A 6,000-nucleotide genomic window follows, 5' to 3' on the forward strand; every position below is an offset into this window, starting at 1 on the left:
CCCTCAGGATGCTGGACCGTAAACCGTCCTCAAAAAACACTGCTTTAAGGATCTGACTGTATAATTAGGGTTTTTACAGGGAAGCTGTCAGATGGGAGGGCGAGAGAGTGTCACTTGTAAAAAATCAGGCATTACAGACTTCAGTAATTGGCATGTAAATCTAAGATCAGAGAGTTTTGTCGGAAATAAATTACACTCTCATTTACAGTCAGGTATTTTTAACCATCACATACCAACATATACTATAGATAAGGGAATTCTTGTTGGAATGAAAACAAATATTTTCTCTGTTTGTTTCTCACCTCAACGTCTTCAGGGGCTCTCCTAACGAACCTCAGGGCACGTGTGTGCAATAAAAGCAATAAAGCAAACAAGCCTGAGACGATGAGAAAGGTAATTAAAGTGAGGCAATAATACATTTCTGGGCATAATGAGACAGGCAGTTTGAATATCTGTACATTCACGCAGCATCATTAATCTAAATGAGCGATATTAAAACTGGAGGTGGGAGCAACAACAGCAGCTGGATCCCCCCAGGAGCAGCTGGACCAATAGCCAGGGGCCAATGGTTGCCAACACAAATTGGATCTCCAAGTTCATCAAGGAAGCTCTTCATCACCAACAAAGTGTGAGCGCTCAGGGAAGATGTATGACATCACCAGCTGCACAGCTCTGCATGTCCACTGATGGAGAGTTATTTTTAGGAATGAAAAAATACAACTTGTTCAAAAAATATGAAGTAAAACTTTCCAAATATTTCAAAAATATTTTATCAGCCTGTTGACTTCTATACTTTGTTTAACACACATAAATATCAGTTACCTCAGAGCAGTTTGAACTCTCCCAGTCAGTAGTAACAGTGTGTATATATCCAGCTCTGTTTGTGCCTGGCTGTTATATATTTAGACATTTTTTATACAGTGTCCATCACGCCAGCTACTGTTGCTAGGAGATTTGTGATGAAACTGTCTCATGGATTGGTTTTATAAATTTGACAGTTTGAACAGTGGTCAGTTTCTCAATTATGTGAGAAATCTCTTTATTTTGAGATAAGTAAGCCGGTATTTTGAAAAATGTTCTTTTTTTTTAAATACTCCTTACTTATATTCAGAAATCTCCTTATTTAGATGTACTTAGTAATTATTTTTAAGTTACTAACTCACTGGATGTGACGATGGCGCAGCCGAGGGAAATATTTATATGGACACTGTTACATGAACACTGTTTTGACACTGTGAGTGGACAGTTTACTTACATGTCATGTTAATGCTGTTTTGATTTACCTCAGTTTATTGTTTTTGTCATTATGGTTTATTTGCTTTATTTTTACTATTAGTATGAGTCAATCCCATTTATTTATTTATTTCCTAACTTAGCTTAAAATTTTTTAGTAGGGAGTCCCAGCGTAGGAGTGATCTAAGAAAGTTCTCAGAGCAACTCTGAGCAAGGAAGGGACAGAAACTTTGACCTTAGTGAGGAGGTATGGTCGACCCCGTTGCCAGATGTGATGAGTTCTTTTAACACGTGTGATTGGTTGTCACGGACACACACTTTTGTGAGCCTACAAGGTGTCGACACCCAGTGGAGATGAAATGAGGGTGAGAGGCTGTCAGTAAATAGTTTGCTGGTCACAGGGAAACAGAGATCTGTGTGGGTACATGAGACCCTGAAAAAGAGGGCGCATCACGAGTTGGTCCAGGAGCTTCGTCTCCATGATGGCTGTGTTCAGGCATATTTTAAGATGACTCGGTTGCAGTTTGACAACCTGCTGTCTATCGTTGGACCTTATCGCTCTGGGTATCCAGCATCCGCTACCACCAGTTTCTCCTCCATTGTTTACCAACTGTAAACTTGTTGCCGTGACCACCACAGAAGGCATGCTTCTCAAATCATCCGACTGGACAATGGGGAAAAAGATGACAGAAAAAGAGATTTCTTGGGGCACTTTTCCACTCTGAGTTGAAGTTTTTTCAATTCGAGGAGTTCGGAGCAGCTGGCACAAACCCCAGCCATCTAAAGTGCAGAAACACAAGTCGTGTCACAAAACAAGAAAAAAGCTTCTTTCTTATTAAAAGCTATTACAAAAAGATGCCTCCAGCTGCTTTCTGTGTGATCAGGCTCAAGCCTTCTCCCTGCTCCTAACAGTTTTTCACTTTAGGAGCTCTTTTAAGGGCTATAGATATTTGTGAATAACCCGCTGAGTCTTTTTAGAGTATTCATCACTAGATGCAACTCTTTGTACTAGGAAGCTTTGTGAATACAGCTCCAGGATTTTTGAAGCTTGAACCAAATTACAGACTAAAATTCAGCATTCCTCTGGATCTTTTTAACTCTTTTTCCATCTGTCAGTTGTGAGTCCCTCTGACTGTATGAAAGAGCAACACTGAATAAGTGGAGTGCCCCTTTAATGCACCTTTATATGGAAGAAAAGACAGCAAAGTCAAGCAAAGCAATGCAAGGCTAAAAAATGTCCAATCATCTCTGATTGAAAAAACCCCCCACAATAGTCAAAATCTTACTATGACTTTGAATGAAATCCATTTATGTCTTTATATGACTTATGCTAATGACCCATACAGATGTGCAGCTCCGCCCCCTCATTACCAGGAACACCATTAAACTGACGAGAGAATAAATTATTCAGACAAATGTACAGCGGGTTCACAGTTTCACTGCCACGCTGGTTACAGCTTACCACCTGAACTCATCACTTTTATTATTTCATTAGCACACCTCAGCTGGCTGTTGGAGAGCAGTGCTGCTCACCAGCTGGGCTGCACTGGCTCCAGATGGCTCTGCAGCATTTGCAGATATATAGTCCATTGTTATAGATGCATGGAGAGCTGGAACCGTTCAGATTTAATTTTATTCTAATAAATGTGTCATATGAGCAGTGATATACTACAAAATATTTTATTTGATATCTGCTGGCCTCTCTGTGGTGGCTGGGTGAAGGAAAATCATCTCTCATTGTGTTTTTCCTGAAAAACAAAACCATGAACTCAGTTTGTAACCCTCCCTTCATCAAACACATCTCTAACTTTGATCGATAGACTGTGTGCATGAATATTTTAGCACCACAGAGATGAATCAGGGTGAAATCAAATCATACGTGGTCACAAATCTACTGTGGTCACATACATTTTAGAATTAGTATTTGGATTAATTACATGAACCCTGCACTGATGGGTCTCTTATCTCACTTCACCTCTCTCAATCTCTTATTCGCTTTAAAAAGACATATCTAAAACAAGGAAGAATTGTTCCTAAAGTGATTTTGTCATCTAGAGGTGGAGAGGGTGGAAGATGTGACACCTGGGAGTGATACCTGCCAAGCTGCAGACCACTGTCAGAGACCAACAAACAACAAAACCTGTATTATGTATTGATGACCCTGTCACTGTTTTCCCAGCAGGTTTTTAGCCACTTTTACCAGCAGGAATAGTGACACAAAAAGCTGTTGTTTTATCCGAAGACACCGACGGCTTCTCCAGCTGCGATTGTGCTACCAAAAGCGTTGATCTTAAACCCTGATATAATCTTTTCCTAACCATTAATATGGATATGAGGCCTGTTGCCGTTATAGTGTAACAGTGTATCTTGAAAGAAGAGAACTTGACACGGTGTCCCAGAACTTCAACAAGCAACGCTGGCAACATCTGGTGATTGGGTGGAATATTATTTCACCTCCATTTTGACCGCAGTACAGAGACTGCTCTTGTTAAGGGCTTGAATGACTTTGATTCATTAAAATACAGGCTCAGTTCTTGTGTGTTCAGCACAACTCCTATTTACACAAAACTGAAAGGTTTCTGTCAAAACAAATATAAATATTGAGAGGAGTCCCCCAAGGACTGGTTCTTGGGCCTCTTCTGTTTAATCTCTACATTCTCCCACTAGATCAAATCATGCAAAGCGACATGTTTTACTAGAGTTTCGCAGATGATTGTGAAATGTACGTACAGTACAGGAGTGATATCATGAGTCATGTATTGTGTTTGGGTCCACAGTAGCCTGTGTTTGCTCTATGTTTTATGGTCTTTTACTTTCATTTTATTTCTTTTGTTTTTATTGTTGTATTGCCTTTGTTTTTATTGATTGCATGTTTTGTTTGTTTGTTTTATTTGTTTTATTTTGTGTGAATCATTTTGTGGATTATATTTCTGTTAAAGGTCAAATAAATGTATTATTATTATTTGTCACAGCTCAGGTTTCATACGTTATGTTTTTTATTTCGTTCAGTCATGTTGTTTCCTGTTTTACTTTGAAACTCACATCTCTACTTGTTTCATATCACTTCACTTCCTGCCCCTGTGTGTTCTCCATCCTTTTGATGACTTCACCTATGTCTGATTGTCAGCCCACGCCCTGATTAGCCTCACGTGTGTCTCATTATCCTTCCCCTCATCAGAGTATTTAATATGTGTCCTGTTTTCTCTCAGTGCCAGTTCGTCTCACCTCCTTGTGTGTCGTTCCAGTCTTTTATTTCCCCATTGTCCTTTTCTTGTTTTTTTAATTTAGCCTGTTGATTGACTCTGCCTCTGCCTCATGCCTGCTGGATTTGTTTGCCTCCACTGATTGTCCCTCTGTGTACCGAACCTACTTTTTGACCAGTAAAGACTGAGTTATTTTACCTGAACTGTCTGCAGTCAGAGCACAAAAACAATAGCTTTCAAGTCCCCTTCACTTTCATGCATGCAGTTGGAAAGGGCTTGGTAAGCAGTTGGTGCGCTCCAGAAAACTCACCATTAGTTCGAGGTCAGTAACCAACAGAGGAAGTGGACTGTGGGTGCAGATATTTTTAATACATTTCACACACGATTCAGTGATGAGGAAACATAATCACACATTGTGGAATTTAAATTGGTTTGTAATTGATAAGAAATAAAAAGTGGTGTTCTTGTAAAATGATCACATTATTTTTCCAACATAATATTATCGCTCAGTTTCATGTGAAAGTATCTTTATAAAGGAACCCATCACCCCTCCGGCCCGCTGCTGTTGAGATGCTTTACCCCTTTTTTTCTTTACAATTGATTAAACATCTCAGAGTGGAACCTTTTTGGACCTGACCGCACACCGTCAGCAGTCTCTGGTCGGCACAACGTCTCAGCTTTTCAATGCATCCTTTCTATCGCCTCAGAGTAACGATATACAGTCATTATTACAATCAGCAGTAATGCCCAGGTCTTACTCTTCTATGTGTGTGTGTGTGTGTGTGTGTGTGTGTGTGTGTTCACTACATTGAAACATAGTCTGTCAAAATGTTGTTGAGCATGTGTGAAAAAGACGTCTAACAATGTTCACATGTAAAGAGTGAGGTTGTTGTTGTTGTTGTTGTTGTTGTTTCCTGTGTGTGGGTCCAGGGTGAGAACACAGGCATCTGATGGAGAAACTAAAACACAAGTTACTATTCATCACAAGTACTATTAATGTAGTGTAGTGTAAATATGTTGTGCATAAATACAGTATATCATGATTTTAAGATAAATTATTGTATAAATAATTTAATTTCATAAATCAACATTATTACCCCATTATTCCTTCCAGAGGTGTGGACTCTAGTCATGTGACTTAGACTCAAGTCAGACTTGAGTCACAAATTTGATGACTTTAGACTCGACTAATCAAACTCAAACAGGACTTGCAACTCTACTTGGACTTAAACATCAGTAACTCGTGACTTCACTTCGACGTGAGCTTTTTGACTTGAAAATACGTGATGCCTTCCCTCAAACCAAGATTAGAAAGTATGTTATTTAGAAAAGTGTGCCACAAATCTTTTCTATTCTGGTTCATTCCCTGAATCAAGTCACATGAACACTCTTCAGCCAAGTCGATGCTTAATTCCCCCGCTCCACCTTGTCTGAACCAGTCCAACAGTAGTCTCGCTCACCAGACCTTTCTCAAGAAAAGAAAGGTATGGCTGCGCCGACTCTCACTTTAAGATTGGAGAAAAAAACGCCCCGGCTTTTTTTATTTCTTTCAACCAATCACAAT

Source organism: Epinephelus moara, chromosome 10 (genome assembly GCF_006386435.1).
Source record: "Epinephelus moara isolate mb chromosome 10, YSFRI_EMoa_1.0, whole genome shotgun sequence".
NCBI lineage: Eukaryota > Metazoa > Chordata > Actinopteri > Perciformes > Serranidae > Epinephelus > Epinephelus moara.